Below are 25,841 nucleotides of genomic sequence, written 5' to 3'. Positions count from 1 at the left end.
CGGCTGGGTTGGGGTTCGGGGATTATGTTCTCTAGCATGTGATGTTGGCGTACCGGTGACGTGATTCATACTGATTGCCGCACCCTTGAAACTTGCCGCGGATGAAACGCACACTCACACACGCACTCACCTTTACATTAGCATACAGTGGCGGAATTTGGTCGTGCGTGGGTGTGTGTGTTCTGGCAAGAGCGGCGTACCGACATTCTTGCACTGACATTCGTCCGCTCGCAGCAGGTGCCGGGAAAGGATTTGTGCGAATAACATGCTGGCTGGTTGGCTTGGATCCCGTTCGCTGCCGGTATGTGCCGGTGTACAAGTGGAAATTGCATGTTTTGCTAAGGTTAAAATTTTGATTTAACAGCAGACCAAGCTACAGCAGGGTGAGATAGGTGGGGTACAAAGGGCACCTGACCTGAGCGGATGCGTCTCGGGTGTGCTTTGGTGTGTGCTTTGGTGCCAAACTGGGGGTTTGTTATGCTTAAACAATCAAGTTGCGTAGCGTAAGGCGGTTTGTGGTGGGGAGCGCTATGTTTTGAATAAATTTAATTTCATCTCAAAACATCAAACACTTCTCATCAAAGTGTGTTTAATGTCGATATACACTGAGACAGCTTCATCATCAATCAGAAAAGAGTTATATTGCAGCATCTCTCTCGTAAGGCTCTCATAGCATACGTAGGAAATTGGCGTTAGTATGGATGCAAGACTATATCTTTAGAATGTTTGATCTCAAATTTTGGGAATTGTTGAATCAATCTTCAACATTTGAGGATTTTGAAGGAATTAGGAATCGGATAGGAATCATGAATAAATTTACTAGGTATCTAAGTAGATTTTTGAGAACTGAAATTTTAAATCACAAAATCATTTTAAAAAGTGTAATTTTTTTGTTTTTTTGTTTGCAAAAATGCCGATTTTGTCACTCCGTTATAACTTCCAAATTTGGCATTAAAAGTGTTAAATTTTGAAATTCTATCAATGTAATTATTAGCTACCTAACTTATATTTAATATTTCAATTTAATATCTAAAACTGATACGTCAGAGACAAAAATTGATCCGTAGTGTCTAAATGACTGATGTTAACTTATGACTTAGGGGAAAAAACTTTACAAGCTGTCAAAAAATAATGTTTTAATAGAAAAGAAAAGCTGGTGAGTTTGAGCTATAATTTAGTGCAAACGACTGTAAAATGGACAAAGAAAAGGTATCGTAAAACCTACAAATATTGGTTGGATTGGTGTATCTAATCGAATGTGTTCGCAATTTTTCACTCGAATTGGACGTTTTATTTAACTAAAAATCATAACCTTTCTTTCAAATGTTTGCATTGAAAGATTCAGTAGTTAATTGAAAAACTGTCGGATGAATTCTCTTAGTTTAGATGTTATTTATAGGATACCTTCCTAAACTTCTATCCACATCCCATCATCAATTAAAAAAGTTTGAACCTTAAAATTCATACAATATTTTGCCATGATTTCTACACTAAAAAAAATAACTTTATGTTTTTATGGTTGAAAAGTTAATGCGTAAATTTATGTTTTCCCCTTGAAATATTACAGCAATGTCTTTAGATGTCTCAAAACCATTTCTATTTTAGGCATCTTCAAGATAATACACCTTAATAACAGTGACCTACATTTTAAAAGCTTAAAATTCATGTTCCTCCCATCTCAACAAGTACGAAAAAATGCTTCCTCCGCCCAGCAATGCCTTCCCCAAAAGCCCAAACATGGCTGAACTCTTTTAGAGGCAGAAATTTCACTTAAAACAACATGTGGCACCATTTGCAAACAGTGCCGGCAGTTGGGAAAAAGCCGTCCAAGCAAGAAAAAAAGGTAAACCACTTCCATGCAGCAACTCGTTTGTTCTTCCTTTTTCCCTTTTTTTGCTTTTTCGGGAATACTTTCAAGAAAAAACAAATAAAAGCGTACAGGCGGGCACGTGATGGAACCAGTCATGCGGAATTGTGCCCATCCGGTACCCGGCGTCATTTGATGCGGAAGTAGAAAAACGGCATAACGGCTTGAAATTGAAGACATTTTCTGAATAGGATCGGAGGTAAAAGCATAAGATGCAAACGACGCAACAAGGAGCAAGAGTGTTAAAAGGGAAAAGAGTAAAATAGGAATCTCCTCCCGCTGAAAGAAAAGAATCCAAAAATTGTTCAGGTTTGTGTGTGTGTGTGCTTCTCCTACGGTTAGAATGGAAACAATTCCTTCCTATTCTTTTACTTCGAAACCGGGAGGCAAATACATTACACTCAAACCTCTCGTAACAAACCTCCCGTCCGGTTCATTGGAAGGGAAATGGAAACAAAAAGGTTTTCGTGCTAAAAGTGGGCTGATTGGATGTCGATCAATATCAATATCGCGCGCCCACGCGCTCATGCAAGAGCAGCGGTAAGTGCGGAAAAGAGAGTTCTCCTGTGTCTGTGGAGCAATTCAGTGTAAATTCTATCAGCATTAAGATATGTCGCTCCGTCTGCAGCACACGTTCTGGTTGCCATTTGGCACGCCTCTGTCCTCCATTTCATCCTCACTTCGTCCTGTAGCTTGCGCGTCGCCTCAATTATTGCACCTCACGCTTACATCCCAACCTTGTCCTGCCTGTCTGCCCGCCCAAGAACGCAACGAAGCGGGAGGTTTTGGTCTTGCAATCCCACTGTTTGTGTGTGTGTGTGTGCCTTCGCTTTCTCGTGCGCTTGTGTCATAATAGAGCCATCCTCCCTAGCTTTACCGTACATTACTTCACGTTTCGACAATTTGTATGGAAATTGTTATGTTATTGAGTTGAGACGCCGTTCAGCACTGTATAGTACCGGGCCGTGTTCTATCTCCGCGGCACCGGGACGGATGTGAAATTGTGTTTGAAACGGGAAATGCAACACACACACACACACACACGCACACACACACACACACACATACACACAGCCAGCGTACACAAGATGTACGCCAGACGCCAGCCGGCTAGACATCGTCGACGCTCGCAAACTGCCCTTGCCCTGGGATCTATGCCACGGATGTGTTTTTCCCCTCTTTTTCAAACACCCCCCTGCACCGGCTGGCGACAGCTCGTGGCTAGCAGCCGGAGCCAATGTCAGAACGATCGCACTCGAATGCATTCCCGTCCGCGCATCCGCTTCCGGGGTGGGTTGAAGCGAAAAGCCACAAACACACAGCCCACTGCGAGCTCACGCGAGCAAGAAATAAATACTCAAAAAAGAAGGGGCTTGAAAGAATTCCAGGGCCTTGGATTTCGGCGGTTATTGCTTCCGGGACAGTGGCAGTACAGGGACATCCCATCGTACATACCCGCGCCCGTGCACCACACAACGAAGGGCCATCTTTTGTCGGTAGCACCATATTTGTCTTTCACTCGTCGAATTGATAGAGTGCTGCTGCTGCTGCTGTTGCCGTCGGTGCTGGTTGTTTGGTCCGCAAAAGATGATTGCGAGTAGACAATTTGGGGCGCTGCTCTTCGATGCTGCTGCCCTATTGCAGATGAAACTGGCCCAGCCCAGTCGCATATCGATCGATAATGCTGTCCGTTTGCCAAAAAATCCACCTCTAATCGGTGGGGGATAAGAGGTGAGGGTGTGTGAGAGAGAGAGAGGGGGAGAAGAGAAAGAGCACATTTTTGCCCCTATTTTTGCCCTTCCCTGATGGCTGCCAGATAATCGGATCCTGGGTGGGAAATGGTTCTGCTGGTTATGGGTGGATCGGTGCTAAAGCTCGCCAAAGCTCGTTATTTGCTTGCTTGATTCCAGTGTGAGCACTCCGAGTGGATTGGTTGTGGCTCTGTCGGTGTGTGTGTGTGTATGTGTGGGAGCATTTTCACGACCTCATATTCGCTCGATTTGCGGTACGAGCTGAAACGATAACGAACTGGCCAGCCGTACGTGGGGACTGTTTATTTTGCACTCTGGCTGCATTATAATATCGTTTTGTTTTTATTTTTCATACCATATTTTTGTGTGTGTGTTTTTGTAATAGATGAATGAGTAACGTGAGGTGAAAATAGGTTCAACAATTTGGCTAATAATTTTATTCCATGGTGCTCCATTCACGATTTCCTGTTTTAAGTTGTAATGCAGACGTTAAAGACACATTTTCTTAGGTTTTGTAAAAAAAAGAGACATCTTTTGTGAAAATTTTGCTTACGCTGCAACGTTGATATGCCTATAAGACTTGTTTAAGAGTCTCTGTCTGGTCATTTGCTTGTATTAACTTAGATGAGGGAGCTCAGATTATTCTTTTAAGAGAGGGGATTTTATTATTCTATTAAGGGAGCATTTTTATTAAGTTGAACTAAATGAATCGGATTTAACTACAGATTTGCAATCAATGTTAATGTTTTTCCAATAGTTATGATTTTATCATTATCTTCAATTTTTAAAATTTTTTAGAGCATTTTAAATTATTTTATTACAAAAAATTAAGAATTGTTGACCTTAAAGCTTAACCATACAATCATTAAAGCTATAATTAGTTTTGAAACATCATTAATGTTAAAGAGTCATTCTTTCCAACTGATGTTCATTCGGAATGCTTTTTTCGATGTAAAGTCATCACTCATTAAAAATAATCAGCCTCTGTAATGAATACCTTAAAAATTAGAGTGAAAACGCAAAAAAGAACATTGATTCTCCCGATTTTTGAAGCGCAATATTCATTTATCATTAATAATCAGCTTGTACAGTGTTTAAATGAATAGTCGATTTTTTTTAATCCTGGAGTTGATTTTAATTGTAAATAAGTTGTGAAAAAATCATATCCCTCAAAGCTTAAAATACTGTGTATGCACACACACACACACTCACCGAAGCACATTGGTTATATTTATTTCATGCAGAGTCGGAGTCATGCAGAGTTTACTGCACATTCCATTGCTGTTTGGACAGTATCAATAAATAAGTTTCTGTGTAAAAATTCCACCAAACCAATCGTAAGCTTTAAAGCGTGTTAAACACTCACCGCACCAGGTGAAAAAATGATGATCATTAGCAACGCTTTAATATGTGTGGACGAGCCAGAGTTTTTTACGACCCATTTCAGCCGGACATTCGGGCTTTGGGGTATTTACGACCGGGAAATCGTATTTTGAATTTTGACAAAGTTAAATCGATCCGAAACATAACAAAAAATCGCGCGAAAATGGACTACATTAACTTTAACTGGTGGAAGCTTGAAAGGGAAAGTTTTTTTCACATTGGCCACCCCAATTTACCATAATCTACTTTTTTTTTTCGGTGTGCAAATTGTACCCCCAAATAAATATCTTTTTTTTTTTATGATCCAGCGCCCTTCCCTGGCATCATAATCTCGCGCTTGAGTAACCTATAAAAATGGCTAATTTTTATGTGCGAAACCAGCGTAAAATGAACCACCATGCAACCTCCCTCTCCCTCCGCACGGTCATTACGTACCGGAGGGGGAAGCGCGCAAAGGAATTACTGCTTCACCGGTTATCTCAATTTCCTCGACCATCATTAATTTAACCGCAGGCTACAAAAACCAATCGATCTGCTGCAGCACTGAAGCGTGTAGCGAAAGCAAATCAATTCGATGGCACTGGCCTCGGAAGGCCGGGACGGGTGAGGGCGAAGGGAAGTTAACGAAGTTTAGTTTACAGCCGCGTTTACAAACGGGCGCGGGAGCTTGGAAGCAGGTGCACATCGGGCGCACATCCTGGGTTCGATTCGGGACCGCCGACGCTCTAGCTGCCCGTTCCAGGGAAGTTCTCATTACTAAGGGTTCGAAAGTGGCGGCAGTGGCGGGAGGATGCAGGCTTGGGAGGTAAAAGTTGCCGCTGATGAAGCGAAATGGAAGTTAAATACGATTTTCCTCGCTTGGTCTAATCTTGTGCCGCCCACTGCCACCATCCAGCGCTGCCTGGGCAGGGAAAATCCGAAACGGTTCAAAGAAATTACATTTCTCCTAACGAGCGCATGTTTTATATAAATTTTCGATCGTTACCAAGCGCAAATGGAAATGTCCTGCCAACCCCGGGCGCTCTAGTCTGCGGGTCAGCCCCGGGTCGAATGTCGTTCGATTTCGTTTCCAATTCGGTTCGGCGGTCGCAGGACGTTGTGCGTGGCTCGAGCCGCCCCAGTTTTCAAACGATGGCGATAATAGCTGCAATTACCATTGTCATCAGTATCTTCATCAACGTCATCGTCGTTCGCGGAGCGTTTTATATGGGTGTGTATTTTTTTTTATGTTTTACTGTCCCTAGTGGTTCGAGTGAAATTGTAGTCAAAATTGAGTGCTCTCCGGCCATTGCCGTTGCCGTCGTACCCATCGCACAATGCTCCGCACATTAACCGCCGATACAGAGCCGTCCGATTCGGACATTTAATTGACGACTTTCTGCAGGAACGTGCGTCTATCGTGTGTTTGTGGGTGAGATAGCCGCTCTCTCTCTCTATGATGGAAAGATGTATCAGCAGGAACGAACTGTTTCGCATTATCGTGCAATATCCCTCCCCACGGCAAATAGATTACGATCGATCGAACCGATCATGTTGCGTGCAATTTCGCAGTAATGAATTCCCATTTCGGAATCGATTTTATGGACCCACCCAAAGTAGTGGAATGGTAGGCCACAAAATCCGGCAGCAGTCATTACGGGGTAGGTTGCAAAAGGAGACGGAGATCGCCCAGGACCGAACCTCAACTCGAACGATCGGAAATGGATTTTAGTTTTACCGATGAACACTTAAGCGCACTCGTGTGGGAGGGGTAGCGGAAAAGTTTGCTGACAGCGGCCCGACCGCCCTCGACCCTCGACTGTGCTGTGCTCGGCCGGGAAACCAAACTCCCCTTCCTTCCCGCTGGTGGTTAGGAAGCGCTGAGCACACTTACGGGAAATCTCGAAACGATGAAGTAATATGATAATATTTGCACACTGTTTTCCACCTGCCGCCACGGTGCGCTGAAGTGGTGCTCCGGCCGTGGGTAGATGAGAATGCTTTTCAGCGGCACCGGCTCTGACGACTGCCCCCCCCCCCCCCCTGCCTGCTCGTGGTGAGGCTTTTAATGAAAAAGTTTGCAATTCTCGCCGGCAGCCAGGTCGGCGGAAGTGAGATTTCGGTTGGAAAAGTTTAACCGTATTTCCGTTGCGAAAAAACAAACACACGCACACACTCACACACATACAGAGCTTGGCGTAAGGAGGGGTGGGAAAAATCGAGCAAGCAGTAGTGGGGAGCTAGTGAAGGTTCCGTCGTCGTCGACGTCGTTGTTCGGGTAGTCAAGCTTGCTGGAAAGGATGTGCTGTAACTTTTTCAATCGCTCGTGTACGCTTTCTATGAGCATATGTGAGTATGTGTGTGTGTGTGCCTTTGTACGTGTGTTTGTATGAGTTTGCACAGCAACTGATTGTGCGAACGGCGTCCTTTGCTTGCTGAAATGTTTAAGAAGTTGTTCGGCTTGCGTTTACAGATTTTATGGTACGTTAAGCCGTTTCTCATGCGTAATGGAGAAAGAACGTTTCTAGCGAACGGATCAACTGAATGGAATTCTTGTCCAGTGAATCGTTGAAAGTGATGTATCTGTTTAAGGAAAAGCGGGAAAGCAAAAGAAGAGTTTTGAGGAAATTATACAGTTTAACCATGTAATTGAGATTTGGTGTCTGTCCCGTGCCTATGGTTTAACCGATAAGTGATTGATAGACAACAATCCGTTGGTGGTTAATGGAAGGCCTAGACCCATCGCAGACGTTTCACCAGAACTGAAGATGAAGATTCTGATGTACAATTCTTTTTAAAAGCAAATTATACGGAGCCTACTTTCGTGCCGGAAGCGCTTTTTCCAAAGTGCAATTCAATCTATCCATTATTTCGGGATGTAAATATAGTCCATTCAAAGGAAATGGAGATCCATGTAAAAAGAAATCGAATTAAACTGTGAGATCGAAGAAGTTAATTTCAATAAAAAGGTTAATTTTTTGAAAATAAATATAGTCTTTGTGTCTGTGAATCCACTAGCAACGATTGTTTGTTCCATAGAAGCGTAAAACTTAGTTTGTAAGCTTGTAAGATACAAGATTCTATTTCATTTTCACTTTGTTTTAATCCACTAATTCATAGAAGCACAGGCAATAACTTTAATGAGTTTCCGATGAACAATACTTAAGTTAAATGCTCGCTTCATGATTTTAACACGATCAGTAGTAGTAGTAGTAGATGTAGTATGTAGTATTAGATAGTCATTTATCATCCGAAACAGAAAATCCTTGTATGGTCGATCGTTTATAGGTCGTTATTTCGATGAAGTGAACTGTTTGGATGGAACACATCAAAACCCACAGCAAAAGGAATGGTAAAATTCTTGCATCAAACACCATGGACATTCCAAAAGACTTCCTCATCTCAGCACAACAAATAACCCCATTCCAAGGAAGACTGCACTGATGCAATGTACATATAAGTCGTATTTGTACATGATACATGATGCATTATCCGAGCACATCATATTGAAGCCATTCACTTACAATGATTGCCATCCCCCCCTCCACTGCAGCACACCGCAAACATGCTGCCGTAGTGCAAACCAGCCCTATTTCTTCGAGCGAAACAACTTCCAACTGCCGAATGCCACATCTTCTCACCCGGAACGGAATGTTGTTCCCCATTCCATACTTTGCCATTCCATCCGGTCCCACACCGCCCGTTTCAGGGTGGTATTTTTATGAATATGCAACAGCAAAGAGGAAGCAAAAGGCGGGGGGAAAACCCCCTGCACAAACTACAAGCAAAAACTTTCACCATCGACATGTTCGTGTGCGATGTACCTTGCGGGGGCTACATCGGGGCTTGCCGAGCGAGCGATTTTGGAAGCAGAAGAAACAAATACTTCCCGTGTGCCTCGGTACGTGTGCCACATGCACGCAAGAAGTTGGCCACCAGAACGTGGCCCCGGGAATGGTAAATCGTAGAAAACGGTAAAGGAGGGGGGGGGGGGGGTCGGTTCGGTAGTTACAACACTTGCCGTTTGCGGAAGCTGAAAGTGCAACTTTTGATGGGATGGGGCGGCGAACAGTGGACCAGGCAGTAAAACAATTAGTCAAACGACCATCAAACGAGGATTATTGCAATCGATTGTTGTTGTGCTGGCCGGGATGGGGCCGGTTTGCTTACGCCGCTGGGAAACGTAATCACGGCTTTAGCTCGAATGCAAACAATATGGTTCACTTTGCGCTAGTTGTTGGTGATGAGAATAAATCGTTTATGGTTTGTTTTAAGTTCCTATGTGCATGGGAATGTTTACATGATGGTAGCATTTGCTATTTAAAAAGGCGGAAGCGGTACAGAATTCACGGTACAGAATTCATTCGAATTAACATCATCAATAATATTGTTGTTTTAGCTTAGTTCGAAAGTTTAATAGGATAAATTGCTTGTTTATCCAAATTAATTATCATGATTTTTGTTGCGAAACGATTAAAAGAAGGTGAAAAATGTAGATATTTCGGTGTTGAAAAATCACAAATTTAGTTTTTATTCCTCCTTCGTAATCTGTGGCGCAAATAAGAGGCCGAAGGCGTTTCCTTCGGCTCTATTTATACCGCTTCGTTTTCTCCCGACATCGCCCTTTCCGTTAGCAATGGAGGGCACTGTAGCCCTACGATTACCTTTGCCGCGGAACCCTACAAAGTCGTATCATGACGAGAAATTGTGTGGTTCCGCCAACGTAAACAAACGACGTTGTCCCACCAATTTTAAATACATCGATGCTATTTTCCCCAGGAAACGATTTCGAAGGAAATAACTCAGTCAGAAATTACTGATTCAAGCAGATTAAATGCCCCGACGACTGAGACATTATCGAGAAAAACTAATTTAGCAAGCATGTAAGGAAGTGAGGAAGGAAGTGTTTTCGTGTATGTGTATTTTTTTTCGAAAATTGAAAAAAGCACGATCATGCATTTGTAAAATTGACGATTCGTTAACCTAAGAAGTCTTCCAAGGCTGTGAAAAGAAAATCAATCAATCATCAACGTTAATTAGTGCCAATTGCAGTAAGCCTTCTTCGGAGAGGCTCAAGAAAGTTGTTGTGCCTTGGAAAAGAATTCGCATAAAATAGGTATATTCTCGAGAAAATAATGAAGTAAAAGCAATGAATTACATCAGCTTCTAGTTTGTGACATATTGTAATTAATTTTACTAAAAACTAAAAAGAAAATATATTTTTTGCTACCAAATTACCTTAATCTTACTAGTATGTCATTGGCCATAGTTTGAATGCCAGTCTGCCATATTGAGACAGAGCATCTTTATAATTTACGAAACAAACAATCACACACATCAATTAAAAAGGAAATGTACGTTGTGCTACAAAAACATTTCATCAATGACATCGCTCTAAAGGCAAAAGACGCATGTTTACGCTTCCAGTTAATTAGTGAAATCATCTCAAAACCCATCCACCCATTGCTTCAACCACAGGGAAGCAATACACGCCGTTAGAGAGCGAAAATGTTTGTGTGGTTGCGCTTCACTTCACCCACGGCCCGGGTCACAACCGGTCGCAAAAGGAAACCGTCATAGAGCTTACCAAACTGTCATTCCACATTTGCCGTCCCGTTTGCTACATTCCTAGTAGCGGCTGTTGGGTGTGTGTGTGTGTGGCGCACACAAAACTCGCCCAATAAATCATTTGCAATCGATGTCCGATGATTAGTGCCCGTGAAGCGTGAAAAGGAAGTCAACTGCCATTCGAAATTGGCCATAAATCAATCGTGCGCCGGGAACGAACGCAAGGGGTTGGAATTGGTTGGAAACGCGCGTGTTGCTGAGTGGTTGAACTTATTTTTCCAATGGCTCCTACACACACACACCCGCATCATCACGTGGTTGGCTCGAGGGCCATATGTGCAGGGCCACATAAACTCGCGGCTCGAAGGTCGGTTTGGCGTGGCATGTTGTGTGTTTGTATGTTTCCGAGAAAACGCCATGCGCTCCTATTGAGTGTGATGGTTAGGGGGGGCAGGATGAAACCGTTGGGTGTACGGTGGTAAATTTAATTTCCCTTCACTTCACATCACGTGGCCGAGGTTTCACTTTCATTTCACTCTCGGTGGGATGGGCAAAATAAGCAGCATGCAGGAATGAACTAGGGGAGAAGTATAAAAAGTATAACGCAAGCAAAATAGCGAATACATAAAACCCCTTCGGTGAAATATTTCCCATGAATTTAATTTTGAAGCCATGCGGATAATTCGTATCGTATGAAGCCGGGGAAGGTTTTGTGCGAAGCGCACCTCCACCCATACGCGCTGCTTCGGCATTCGCCGGCCTCGCCCAAACCGTGGAAGGCCTTTGGCGAGGGTTTTGCGAGGGTCCATCACGCACCGCGTCAATCCATAGCACCGCGAGGCTTAACGTATGCGCACATGCAGGCAGCGCAATTCCCCGGTGGAATTCCACCGATGGATTTTGTCCAAAAACCGTAGTGTAAGCGAGGGATTTTCCCGGAGAGGAGTGAGAGAGAGGGAGAGTTATTTTGTTATTTATTTTGCCCCCCCCCCCCCCCTCCGGACTCTCCGGACTTCTGCACTCTAATACGTAATACGCGCTGTCTTACCCACCGATGGTTAGGAGGAGGATGTTGAAAAGCGAGCGCACATACAACAACAGCAGCGAAAACAAAAACTGATACGAATCAACATTCTAGCTCACATGCGAAAAGTTCCTCTTCAGTTGCAGAGAAGTGAAAACACACACACACACACACACTCACGCACACCGCTCACTAACAAAACTAAGCTTACCCTTTTTGGTAATGCTAGAGGCGCGGGTGGGCCCGTCACGTCAGGCACGTCGACCCGTCGAGACAGAGTCGCCTGTCTGGAGTGGCATGGGCGGTTTTGTATTTTCTCTCTCTCTCTATCCATCTCTCTGTCCCTTTCCTTTGCTCTCTATTGAGTGGAATAATTTAAATTTCTGTGCCCCTGTCGGTCCTCAACCGCGCTTCATCAAAGCTTTTTTTCGCCCCGTTGGTGGGTTTTTTGTTTACCTAAACGAGCTACAGCGCCATTTCGTGTGTGAGTGTGTGCGTACATTCCATAGTGGGTTTTGTCTTTTTTCCCTTATTTCGGAGATTTTTTTCCCCCACACAGTTTCTCGCAAACGAAAGCACGTTTCTCATTTAGAAAAAAACACGCGCACAAGGTTTTTTGTGTTGCGGCGAGGCTTCCCCCCCCCCCCCCCCCCTTCTAAAACAGCACACCGGAACGAAGCTCACCCACCACGATGAAGCCATCTCTCCGATGACTTCTTCTGCTTCTGGGACGCCCCAGGACAATCATGCAGTTAAATCAATTCCGAAGTTTGGTAGGATGGTCGTGTTTTGATGTGAAAATTTGGTTGGGCTGTCTGTAGAAAAAAAAAAAGACAGCGCTAACGTCAGAGAGAAAAACCGAAATTGTTGAAAGAATTGGTAGTTTCTGACAGCAGGATGTGTCGTTCACTTTGCTTTTGAAGACTGTTTTGCGCTCTCTTTACATGTTGGGTTGGAAAATGTTACAAAAAAGGCAGCATGGAAGCAAAAACATGCTTTAGCTTAAGGCAACCATGAGTTGTTGTCAAGTATTTGCCAAGGCAATCATTTTTCGAGTACTTTTCCAGTAGTTTCGTTTCAAGCAAACGTCGAAATGAGTACTTTTCGAGTAACTTTGTTTCAAGAACAAAGGGAACATAATTTTTTTTTAGTTTTGTATTTATCTTCTGCGTATATTATGTGATAAATCATAGGTGTTTTTTCACATCGAAATGAGTTCCCCTTTACTATTAGTAGCATATCCAATTCGATTATCCGAATTCTCTGGGATGAATTCTTGTTGGACAATTGACCATACATTTTAAAAGAACTGGTCTAAAGAAGCCATATTTCAGACACTTGGAGCCTATGATGCTCCATAACCACAAGTAGATTAAAATTCCCTGTGTAGTTATCAATTATCATCGAGCTTAACCTACATTTCCTCTATAATCTCGAATTCATACCATGGAAAAATATCATGCCTTTTTTTGCAATAAAGACAGCAACAGCAAAGAATCTAATGAAAAAAAAACAAAATTATTTAGTTCACGTTCACGTGTAGCTTGTCACACGCAGAACATGTTCATATTCTGTCATCCAAAAAAAAAAACGCTTGAAAAATGGTTTCGTCCCATCGCAAACCACCAAACGCCGGTAAGGACGGTGTTGCCCGCACTGCTAATGCACTTCCGATGTATATCCTGCGTCGCGGTGTGCAAATATTTTCCCAGTTTTCTACGCTTAAAAAGCATCGTCAACAAGCGTTCTTAACATAACCTTGCACCATCTCCGGCAAACGATATTCTGCACCACATCCCTCCCTCTCCCCATCAGCCTACATTTGCGGCGAAAAAAAAAAGTCTGAAGCTGACATTAGAAGGCCAAAACCGGCGGCAAGATTGAAGACCACAAATGGGAATAGCTCCAGCATGTTCGGTGTCCCTGTATCATGTTGCAGATGATATACGATACAGCACGACATGATGCCCACAGACACACACACACACACACACACACACACACACACACACACACTCTGAGTTGTCGGGTGAGCGCATCGGGATCGTATGCATTCGCCCACGTACGGCGGTTACGAGCCGGGGCGGATGCCATCAGCTACCAGCGCTATCTATCTTTTCGCGCCAGGCCAGGGCCAACCTGATCCGCTACCCAGCAGGCGCGTCATCCTGATGATGATATGGGAGAAGTTTCACAGCCGGGTGCAGCAGGGCAGGATGAGTTGCATAAATCCATCACAAAAACAGATTAACTTATGACGGTGTCCGTCTTTTGCCGGGGTTGCGTGGGAGAATCACTGTGCTTTCCGCTGGCAGGCAACGCTGCACAAACACCATCTATCTACGCCGCACAGTTCCGTGAAGGATAAAAATGGACCTTTGCCGCAGTCTTGGCGGTAGTTGAGTGACCAGCGTTGCCGTGAGTCCGCAAGAGCGGCAAGATCACACACTTTTTTTTTTTTTTTTTTTTAACAATTGCAGGTTTTATTTCATATAAAAACAACGACGTCAAACCTACACTCTTGACGTACGGCGTCGCCCGCCAGGGATTTGCCGTACGTATTTCCGTCCGTTTGGATGTCGCTATCCCAATTTTTTTATTAGTTCATTGCGTATTCTTCAACCTTTTTTTTTTTTTTTTCTTTTTCAAGGAACGCTTCCTGAGTCCGCATGACTCCCTCTTCCCTCACCTCAGTCGTTGTAAATTCCCCTCTTCTCAACGGCCCGACAGTTCCGCTTCACTAGCGGAAGCCTCCTCCGCGGGCGTCCAACGCCGACCTGCAGCCAATGCACGACGGCGTCTCTCATTTTCGCGTCGGTTCCGTCGCGCCCGAATTATATCCGCCTCTGTTCGAGTGGACCGACGACGACGCGTTGTAGACGGACCCATCTCTTGTACTCGAGCTCTCCACGCTCGCTGCATAAACAGGCGACGTTCATGCCGAGCCCTCACCGTCTCCGGTGAAGGTGGTCTTCCCCTGCTTCTCCGAGGAATTGGAGGGGGAGCCCGGCCTTCGCGCTCCGCCTCTGCTGCCGCCCGCAGTATCTCATCGTCGCGGGCTTCCAGCAAGATCACACACTGGTTTTTCGTCCAGCACATGCCAGTGGTGCGATGGGACAAGGTGGAGATATTATTTCAAAAATCTACCACCCGAAAATCTCGTCACATTGTAGCCCGGATGTGGCAGGCTTGTACGGTTGGAGCCTCACCAAACGGTCGATGATGGCATCTAAGGTTAGCATGCTATGTTTGCAGGGCAAATTGGGACAGGTAGGTAGTGCAAAGTGTCCCGGGAAATCGAGAGGAATGAACATTGCATTAAACATTGTTTTTTTTTCTATTTTGCCTTGAGTTATTACAAGTTGCAATTTTGAAGAATTTGTCATATGAACTTTGCTAAAATTAACAAATACTTTTCATGTAATTGTAAACTATTTTTGATGGCTTTTTCAACGAAATTCTTTGTTATCTTAAAAAATCACTCATCATGTATTTGTTGATGTTTTACACATGTTTTATTAACTTCTTTAACAATATTCCGTTAAATTATATCTTCTTAATCTATTTCGTGGTATTTTTATATCATTTTGCTTGCTACTGGTTGGCTCTTTCTGGCCCAATCTGCAACCAAGCAGCATTTGCTTGAATATTTAAAGCCTTCCAAATCCATTCCTCCCCATACACCCCCAGACTAATCGTGTCGATGACCCAAATTCACTTCCCACTTCAACCATTCCGCACATCCCGCCCCAGTAAAGGCTCAGCAGGAGTAGGGCTAATATTGGGCAAAACAGTTTCTTGCCCAAAGCTTAAGACCATAATCGAGCGAACCGTTAAGATAGCGCATAGCATTTGATTTTGTTTGTCCCGTTCATGGCGTCCTTCTTGTAAGCCTAAAAGTCAGCTAAAATATACAACCAGCCTGAATGGTTAAAGCTCTACGAAGTTCTCCAAGCAGCAAAAAAAAACGGAGCTGGGAACACGATTAAACATTTACAGGTGGCCGTTAAGGCAGACGGTCCTTTGCTGCTGCTGTTTCTGCTGCCACGGACATCTTAAACCAGGGGCCAGAGTTTGTTTGTGTGTGTGCGTGTTTGTTCTGGCGAATGTCATCAAAAATTCAACAATCACTAATTAGCTTTGTTGCGGAAAGAGGCAAACGTGTAATGGGGATGAAAACTCATGGCCAGCCGTGAACGTGAGCGTTCACAGCTGGGACGGTGCGATGGTGCCTCCGAATGGTGCCGGTGATGAAATTGTTCGTGATTCGGCTACATCAACCCATTTAACAAGCGGGCTAGTTGATGGTTTCGTGTTTCTTCGTGGGCCAGATTGATTTTTGATGTTAAACCTAACACCTTCAAAAGTGAGATAGAGAGTGAACCTTCTTTTAGGCGACAAAAAGAAAGAATATTGCTATATTTTCCTTAAATGTATTTGAAACAACTTTCTGTGCACTCAACGGTTCCAATTAAGCAAATTGGAAAAGTATTAGCATCTGTATATCGTTAAAGCTTTTAGGATATCATTTAGCGAAACTTGAATTTCAGTACATATTAAATATTAATGTTTCATTTATTCCCATGGATTTTATATTATATAAACTTATGAACTACTTTTATACCGAATAATACAACGTTTTACCGCGCTTACCCAAGCTTTTGAACAAAACACCATGCGTCTCCATGCAAAACAATGAAAACCACTGGGCGCCTCCACGTACCACGTCAGGGACTCACTTTTTTATCTTTAGTTTCTAGTCAGTTCTTCATTATTTACCAAGCCACACTAATTGCTATTTTGCCTAGTCTTATCTCCCTCTCTTTCTTCCTCGGTCTCCAAACGGCTCTCGATTGTGCCAAAACAGTTCAGATTCAACTCCAACTCATCCACTGCAGAGACACCCCAAGGGAGGCTGTCGACAGCGGAATGAAACTTCTATTAGTGGCCGTACCAGCAACGTACATTGTTCGCAGCGACTGTATAGCAGCTGATAATGACTACCGTGGCGAGTGAGCAACACAATATGGCCGCGGAGGGGTAATGCATTGCGGTTGCAAATTTTCCATTTTCCATTAAACGAAACCTTCCTACCATTCTTTTTTTACAGAGGAGCTAGAATAAAAAGGAAAAAAAAACACACACACACACACACACAATGAAAGCACCCCAAGTAGGCGTACAATGCCACGCCACGAGTGTAAAGAAAATATATTGCACACAAATTGAAACAGGGTGCAAAGCAAATGAGACATTGACCGAAACTTTTGCAAGAGAATGCAAAGGAAGCAGAAAGCCACAGAACGCCAACAACCCGGTAATGAATTGCACAATGATGATGAACACTGATGGTGGTGCGATGTGTTGGGCACCGATTGTGGCAAACCACACGCCGCACTTCCCCTGCAGCCGAACGACGGCAAAGTTGCTTGTCTTTTGCGATGGAAAAAGTGAAATCATAAAACACGGGGAGAACGATTCCATTTCGCGCCCCACAAGGTGCCGAAAGTGAAGCACCGTTTGGTGTTCGGTGGACCGTAAGGCTTGGCTTTACGACCAATACAAGCGCTTGCCTTTTCCCCCCAAAAGCAAGGCTAACACCTGCTTCCCACGCAAAGGAGGGGGTTTGGGCTGTGGGGGATTCAGGGGGCGCTGTGCAAAATATAAATTGGAAATGATGCGTGACAGCAGTGAACGGGAAGCAGCTTCCGGTGTTGAAACATCTACCATTCCGCACTGCTCTTGGCTCGTGCTGACTTTCTTACTTTGGGCGCTGTTTGTTCGCTTTTGGTCGATGCTCACTCGAGCGAGAACGCGGCACGACTGTGGGCGGGACGGTCTGAATTGGGGGATGGTTTGAATTCTTCGCCAACACCATCAAGCAGTACGTGACGGCATCCACTTGACGGGATTGTGATAACGGAATAAAAAAGTCAATCAATTCTGAAACGATGGTGCTACGAGTTGTTGATAGAAAGAGAAAGGGAGAGTGTGTGAGAGAGACAGAGAGAGAGAGAGAGAGAGAGAGAGAGAGAGAGAGAGAGAAAGCGAGAACGTCTGAAATCGGAAACAGAAGCGCATAAAGTCAATGATGGGCTTTACCAATCGCTTCAGCCTTCTGCTTGTTTTTTATGATCTTGCAGGGGTCAGACTGATTCGATTGAATTTTGAAGCAAAACCACCCGACCACAGGCACGTTGACGCCGCCGATCATCTGACATCCAACAGCAGCAGCAGCAGCAGCATTCGAGCACGATGTACGAGCAACGCTCTTGCCCTTTGCTTTTATTCAAACACGATTCATCCGGCCGGATGAAGCTTTTTTGGTTTGCGAGTTTTGTGAGTGCCGTATGCTAGCGGGTGGAGTGAAATATAGGCCTAACGTTGAATTGAGTCATTTTCCAACGGCCAACAGTGCAGGAATAGTTCTTCGAATCAGCTCGTGCATGATTGATTCTACGACACCTCAGTATGGTGGACAGAAAAAAAAAATTGACAGCTCAATCTGCTCGCCAAACACGACGCCAAGCTCAAGGATGCTTCACTTTATGACTGCTACATACGCACACGCGCACATTTACAGAGAAGCATTTCGAATTGCTTTTCATCGAAGAAGAAGTCAAACCTTTGCTCGAGAAATTCCCCAGTTTAAGGCACGGCGCACGCAGACAGGGTATGGATTGAAAGATAAGGGCCTGGAAGACGCCCTCCGGTTGTCACAGGCACGCTCGCTTGATCTTGCCTCACTGCTTAGCCTCGTGCACTTTTCTTTTTTTTCGAAGGCCACTCAGCCAGAGTCAAGCGGGTTTTCTGGGAGATTTAGGACAAAACTGTTATTCGAAACAGTCGTATTTGCGTAATAATAGAGTTTCCTTCGGAGAAAACAATTTCCCTTTTCGTCGCATGCCGGCCGAAAGCAAGAACCCTTTTCTGCAGCGCACAGGCACACACTGTATACCACGAGAGCGGGATGATGGTTGGTCTGCAAACCTGCCAGGTAGGGTCCCCCCCCCCTCCCAAACCAGATGACAGCAGCTGCTGACGAAGGTTTTGTTTTCAAGGAAAATTTTCTACACCTTTATCAGACCGGTGCCGATCATGGTGCCGACGGTACCATGGGGTTCCGAAACGTATTTGCCTGCCCTTACTGTCACTGTGGGTGTGTGTGTGCGTATGTAATCGAGAAGTGTTGGTGTGGAAAAAGTGTGCTGTACCCTTTGCCGGGTGAACAGTTGGCAAAATGGAGGGAAAAAGGGACTTTTATGGGTCATTTTGTGCGTACGTGCTTATAGATTTAAATGTGTTACTGAATGTGATCCGTAGCTTGTCATATGCAATCAAGGTTCTTGCCTTGGTAAGTAAAAAAAAAATTCTTATTTAAAAAAAATCTTATAAATACTTTAACTTGAAAATCATAGTTCAATATTTCAAACAATGGACTCAGCTATGATGGTTTTACTTATTCAAACGATCTATTGTTCTTGTTATAAAACAAACATTTTATGATACATATTCCTTGCTGTCTGTGGCTTATACTCTTGGCAGGATAATAAGTCTTTCCGTGCCGAGAGCTTGGTCCGTATGGTTACTAAACGTATGATTGATATGTCGTTAGGGCGTGCTACTTGTTAAACCGTTCTCAGAACTTATAGAGCTTTATGTTCGTTGCTCAATGAGTTGTTTAATTTCTTATGATCATCACAAACATCACTACTATCATCCACATGTATTGCATATTAGTTATAATAGACATTAGATAATGTGTTTCCCTGTTTGCTGATGTGAGATGTATTCCTTCTTTACTAAGAATGCACAACAACAGATTTCAGAAAAAGGCAGCCATAGTAAATCGTGGAATTGATAATCTTGTTAAGGTATGTAAACTAGAATGAGTACAAACCATGTTTGATCATTGATACTTCAACATGTTAGCTATTGTGTCATGTTTTTTTCATAATCGTTCAATTATCTAAAGAAAAGATACTCTGTAGTTGGAGCACCCTGCATACTTCTTTGTGTTCATCCTAAGCGACAAAATCAACATGCTTTCTCGCATTCTCGGGTTTACTGATCTATTGCATAGAATGAGAAAGCATGTCGATTTTGTTAGTTGGGATATGTACCTCCATGTCATACATATACTCACAAACTGTCTATATAAACACCGTCACTCTTAACCTTCATAGAAAAAACGCGGATTTTCATATAAAATCGTGTTTTCTATTTAAACTGTCTACGAGTACGTCCAAATCGCTTCCAGAAAATATCAGCCGTAAAATCATGACTATGAGGTCCTTTCTGTTTTAAGTTCGTACTCTGAAATTTCAGCCTGTCAGCAGTTTGCATTGTATAGCAGTTTTCGAGCAGCTATCGAATTGAGTATAATATACAGGTGGGCTTATCCCAAGGTGTATGAATTTAGAAGGCTGATTTTTATCGTTTCTGTTTCTGAAGGAACTTTTTAAGAATGTTTTATGTATTCATCAAGCCTCCAGAAATCTTGTTTGAACAAATGTTTTGACCCATCCTGTCAAAAAGTGATATTCAAATTTGTTTGAAAAACATGCTATGAGACCACCTGGACTACACACACTTTGATTCTAGATTCCACCACGTGATCTCTTTAATGCACCTTGGGGTAAATGTAAACACCACCTTGTTTTGCCATTTTTCGAGCAGGTACTCGAATCTAATTCTAGCTTTGAGGCTAGAATAATCTAGACTGAAAATTGCAGGCTAGTTTTTTGTGTGGTTTTGTATGGATTGTTTACATGATTTTAGCCTCCAACTGTTAAACTCCGTACAAATAACTGACTAGAATCGTGAAGGGCCCCTTTAATAGAAAAAATCAATTTATTTGTGTCATGATATTACAAACTGACATTAAAATGAAGGTATGAGGGATTCTTTGGTTTTGTCGCTTAAACACGGTCAATGGTTTGTATTAACATTTCCACGTATTTCCACCATTCGCTGGTCATTATTTTGAAAAACTTCGCTTTGTTTTATCCACATATAAATTTTACTCAGCCACTGCCACATTTTTTTTAAATATGCCACTGTCATGGTGCCGGAAGGAATTCATCGAACTCTGCCATTTCGTTCCCATCTCATTGTTACTCTGCATGACCACTTGGGTCTTTATGGTAAAATGAAGAACGAAAAGTCAGATATCTTACCATTCCTGAATAAAAAACAGACGAATCATGGCGAATGTAATACAGACAAAAATGTAATACTTAAATAGAAAATGTAAAAAGCAGAAATGGAAAAGTAAAAACCCCAATGAATATTGGAATGGATTGCATTCATTGTAGTATTTCACATTCAAGCCCAATCCAAAAAGTCCATAAAACAGGGAGCTATTCTGTCCTCCAAGTAAGGTCCACCGTGGATTTCTACCCCTTTTCCCTACTTATGACAGGAACTCGAAACAGGTTCTCCTCACTGTCCGAACCCGTAACCCCGAACAACCGCTTGCGAGATGAATAAAACAAAAGTCTCTCCCATAAGCAATCAGCGTAATGGATGTTAAACGTTGTACGCACGTGTACTACCCACTGCCCACGGGCCCACTGCCACAGACAAAGCTGTCATCCCGCCAGTCCCGCCCGGGCAATGTTTTACCCAAATAGTTCATCCAAGTAATTTAATATTCCAACCAGCTTTAATCGACAACGGAGTTGTTGTTTTTTGTTATTGTTTAAATCGTCTCTCCCTTCAATACTGTACTGTTGCTGCTGCCCCTGGTTTTGCTTAAAAATCTCTTGCCTATCGCTTGTTTGCCTGACCGCAAGCGTATAAAACATTTTTCCTAAAACGAAGCACGTATTGGCAGCAACTGCAACGCCACACCCCGAAAAGCCCCGTTGCTTGATGTTCGTGCACATGTAATGGTTTTGGAACATGTTGGCAAAGCAGAGGTTTTCGGCCCACTCTGCCACTTTCCCACTCCGCTCTGATCGAACAATTTGCTCCAGCTTCGGGCTGGGTTTAGGGTGTGTATGTAAAGTTTTCCCAATTATAACACCCGAAAGACACATACACACGCACAAACACACACACACACACACACACACACACACACACACACACACACACACACACACACACAAAGAGCCGGCACCAATGAGCTGGTACGGTGCCAGAAACCGCAAAAAGCTTCGTGAAATTTTGCCACCTTCTCATCCGCTTCGGTCGGTGTGCAAAATGCCCCATGCAGCACGATGGGGAATAAAATAAAATGCGAGACCAACACTCGCACACACACACACACACTTACATCGACAACTCGGCTGGATGGGGTGCTTGGAACGAGGGGAAAAAGTTTAACACCAGCCAGCGGTCAGTCCACGCGCGGGCCATCATCGGTTCGCGCAAACGGATTCGGCAACATTGGCTTGCGGTTTCGCTTTGCAACTGTCAACAAGCCCAGCGGGTGGTGGACAGGTTGTGTTGCGCAGGGTAGTTTAGTTGGCAGGGATTTTTTGCTCCGTTTGTTGGTTATTTGCTCGTCACAAACTCCAGCACAGCGGTTCGCTGGAGTGTTTGATCCCGGGGATGCTAATTTTGCCACTCAACCTCAAGCCCAAGGAAGGGTCAGAAAAAAAAGAAGAAAAATAGCCTCGGGGAGGAGGGGTGGGGGTATAGAAAAAAGATTCCAAGTGTCGTCTTCTGTTTTCAACTTACCTTTTTTTTACCGACCGGGGTCAAACGGGTCCAATATTGCAATAAGATACCACTGGCCACTGTTCTGGGGATCGCAGCTACTTTCGCATTATCACTTCTGCCATTTTGCTGTTCTACGTTTTACTTCTCACTTTTCCCCTCCATACACTCCCAGGGCAAAGTTGTTTCACTGGCCAGGGGGCTTAACCCGTTCTGTCAATTGCCGCCCTCGCTACAGAACGTTCTGAAAACTGCTTTTCAAAAAAAAAAAGAGAAGGAAAGAACGCGTAAGTAGGTGGTGGCGCGAAGAACCGGTCGGTTGAAAAATGATCCCTTCGGGAGGTTTATCCTTTTCAACGTGCGAGGTAATGCTTATTTTTATGATCCTTTCCGTCGCCTGCCCGCCTGTTCGCCCGCCAATCACACTGCCACTGCCTTCCAATATATATAAGCACACAAACACACACACAAACAAGCACACAAACGCACAGCTACTTTGAAGCAGGATTTTTTTATTTTCGGTTATTGTATGCTGTCACAAACACGCGCACCGTGCTACGTTTGACACATTGAGACGTATTCTAGGAAAAAAAAGGTTGTAAAGGGAGGGGGAGGGGGTGTGGAGAGTGGTGGCTCTAAAACTGTTTTTTAATCCATTTTCCAACGTTGGCGTTCGCGTGATCGCGCCCCGATGATGGCGTTTGCAGGTGTGATGGAGGCGATACTAACGATGGTTCCTTTAATCCTTCGTTATTGAGCGATAAATCCTTTCGCTCGTCACAACCCGCTCATCGAACACACAGACAGGCACAGACACAACACGCACACACACACATACACATAATAGATAGACGCGTTGGAGTATATTGAGGGATTGGGTTTTTTTGCTTGCGTGAAAAACTCTTGGTAAGAAAAAGCACTACACTACAGGTAGGAGGAAGCTTAGGTTCGCTGATCGGATTTTTTTTTCGTTTTTTGATGGTTTTTATGCTTATGTTTGATACTTGGCATAAAATAATGTCACATTAATCATGATTTGCTCTTTTTTATATGCTTTGGATTATTTCCGGTGAAATGTATGTTATCTTTCTTCCTAGTCCATAGTTACATTTCCTCTTTGCTTCATGTTCTAAAGACATGCTGCTAGTTTCCTGTTTGTGTTTTCCCTAGTTGTACGAAACTCCACTTACACTACTCCACGACACACTCAACACATTCGACCTAAAACAACATCCATCCATCAACGACCCACCGTTGTGCCGGTGTTGCCGTGTAAGCAGGCGCAAACAGGCCCAGCCGGATGAGCCTGCTTGCCAATCGTTTGCCAACCGTCGTCCTCCCTTTCCCAGACGACACATTCGACACCGAGGTGCTTACTTGCTCCCCACCGGAAGCAAATTATTTCACGCACCGGGTGGCAGTCGGCTCTGGTCCGTTGTGGTGTATCGAGTGTGGTGCAAAAGCCGCCTGTCCGCCTGTGTTTATGATTATGGAAACAGCACGCACGCATGGGGTTGGGATGGGTTTCGAATGGAGCCTGCTGGGATGTTGATGAATATGTGTGAAAAATAAACCTACGATGGAATGAGAGACAGTGCCGCAAGTGGGAAGGAGGGGATGGATTGGGGATGAAATCGAATTAGCATGTGAAAGTGATGGGTTCGTTGTCTAGCGCAAGACTTCTGCCGGAACTGCTGTTCTGGAGCTCTTTCGATGGGACTTTTGTGTGTGAAGGATGTAGAGGTACTAACGCAGCTCGCCAGACTAGTCTACACGCATTAAGGGTTCTATTTTAGGGAGGGTTATTTTCTTCACAAAACACCCCAATCAGGCCGGCTGAAATCCAGACGAAGGTGGGAAACTGCAGGAGTGATTTATTTGCAACACAGTTCCACATTATTGCCTCGTTTCATGTTCACCCAGGTGGAAAGGCAACCGTTGATGGAAATCTTGACACTTGCACACGGTGGCAAAGGGATGTGTTTGATTATATTTTTTTCTTGCTCCTTTTCACAAGCTTCTCCCTTCACTTCAGAGGGTCGATTTTCACCGAAATCGAACGATACAACGCCCAGTCGATTGATTTTCTGGCGAAACGAACAAGAAGAAAGGGGGCGCATAAACCCACCCCGGAACGAAATCGATGCTAACAAAAAACACTCATACACACGGCCACGCACACACACATACATACACCAGCATCACGATTCAACGGTGGATGCCGTTTCCGGCAGGTTCCGGGCCTGTTTCACCGTTCTTTTTCCCACTGCGAGTCACGTTTTCACTTTCCAACTTTCCACTCGAATGCGTCTGCTTCCTTTCACGCACGGGAGCGCTCTTGCTCTGTCGCTCGCAGTTGCCTTTACTCGGCTGCAGCCACCGGCAGCCATCGAGGCGCCTTGATGCCTGTTTCCAGCACCGCTACACTATACACACACACACACACGTACGTACGGCACCCATATATCCGCCCACTCATACGCTTGCTGGTGCGGTGGAGCATGGGAAACGGTGAAATAGGGAAGCGCAAATAACAGGAACAAAACACGCACACCACACGGGCAAGATGTCTTGACTCAATTTGGGGGCCAGAATTTCACTCAACCACTTGGGTTGCTGCCCTGGAACCGGAAGCAAAACCCTTCCCGAGCCGCGGGTGGAGTGTTTAATCGCTTTTTCCCACAAACTCGAGGCTCGAAGCTGCTTGTTTGTGCCCTGCTGGTAAACAGCATCCTGCAGCATTGGGCTGCACGATGCGGCAACAGCAAACAGCTCCACTCTCACACATTAATCGTGAAGCGAACGAGTCAAGCACACACACACACACACACACACACACAAACACGACACAGACGTTTCGTTTGAAGGGTAAACGCCGTCGTCTTTGCTTCACTCAGTGGTCACTGTTTCCGTTTCATCCGGCAGGATCGTGTTACTTTTATTCTTTCTTATTGCATCTTTAACTCCTTTTCCCAGCTTTTCACAAACCCACATGCACACACACACACACCTGAGGGAAAACAGCGTTTGCTGTTGTTGTTGTTGTTGCTGCTGCTGCTGTTGCTGTTGCACTTCGTCACCTCGTCACGAGATAGGTGGCCGCGCCGGAACCGGTCGCGGGTTTTACACGCAGCTAGTACACACCTACAAAAACCCGACCGTGTGGCGTCTTTCGCACCGAATGTGTCTGCCAGTACTGCTGGTGGACAGAACCGGGCTGACCGACGGCATTTGGCGATGCTGCACAGCGGGCCCGATCTCCCGAGCATCTCCCGAAGCGGGCACCATCGAGAGCCATCTCTTCGGGCGGTTTGCTGGTTGGTGAGAGCGTGATGAGTGTTTTGCTCTCGCGAGCGCTCTCCGTTTTTGCTTTTTTTTTCTTCTGTCCAGCACCGCGGGACCTGTTCGGTCGTACGGTGGCTGTTCGGCTGTTGTTCGGCGGGAGAGCGCATGCGTTTGTTGTGGGTAGGTCGCGCAGCGCCACTGTGAACGGTGGTGGGAAATACGGGAACTAACTTGCACATACATACGCACAAAGAGAGAGATGCTGTCGGAAAGGTGAACGGGTTGTTTTTACTTCCGAGTTTTGATGATGGTGCTG

The 25,841-nt window shown here is 44.4% G+C and overlaps 1 protein-coding gene across 2 annotated transcripts in view; it reads right to left on the bottom strand.

Moving 5' to 3' along the window:
- The window catches only part of LOC120957291 (uncharacterized), a 40,392-nt gene extending 14,759 nt beyond the window's left edge, over nt 1-25,633 (bottom strand). Inside the window, exons 1-2 of one of the 2 annotated variants that reach the window (XM_049608496.1) lie at nt 25,251-25,633; nt 22,262-22,494 (exon numbers count right to left, since the gene is read on the bottom strand). The gene's annotated coding sequence lies outside the window, so the exon portion shown is untranslated. The remainder of the gene's footprint in view (nt 1-22,261; nt 22,495-25,250) is intronic. The other variant, XM_040379411.2, reaches the window with a different exon arrangement.
- Between the last annotated feature and the right edge of the window lie 208 nt (nt 25,634-25,841).

This window comes from Anopheles coluzzii, chromosome 3 (genome assembly GCF_943734685.1).
Source record: "Anopheles coluzzii chromosome 3, AcolN3, whole genome shotgun sequence".
NCBI classification, from domain to species: Eukaryota; Metazoa; Arthropoda; class Insecta; order Diptera; family Culicidae; genus Anopheles; species Anopheles coluzzii.
This window is presented reverse-complemented; position numbering and strand designations above follow the sequence as displayed.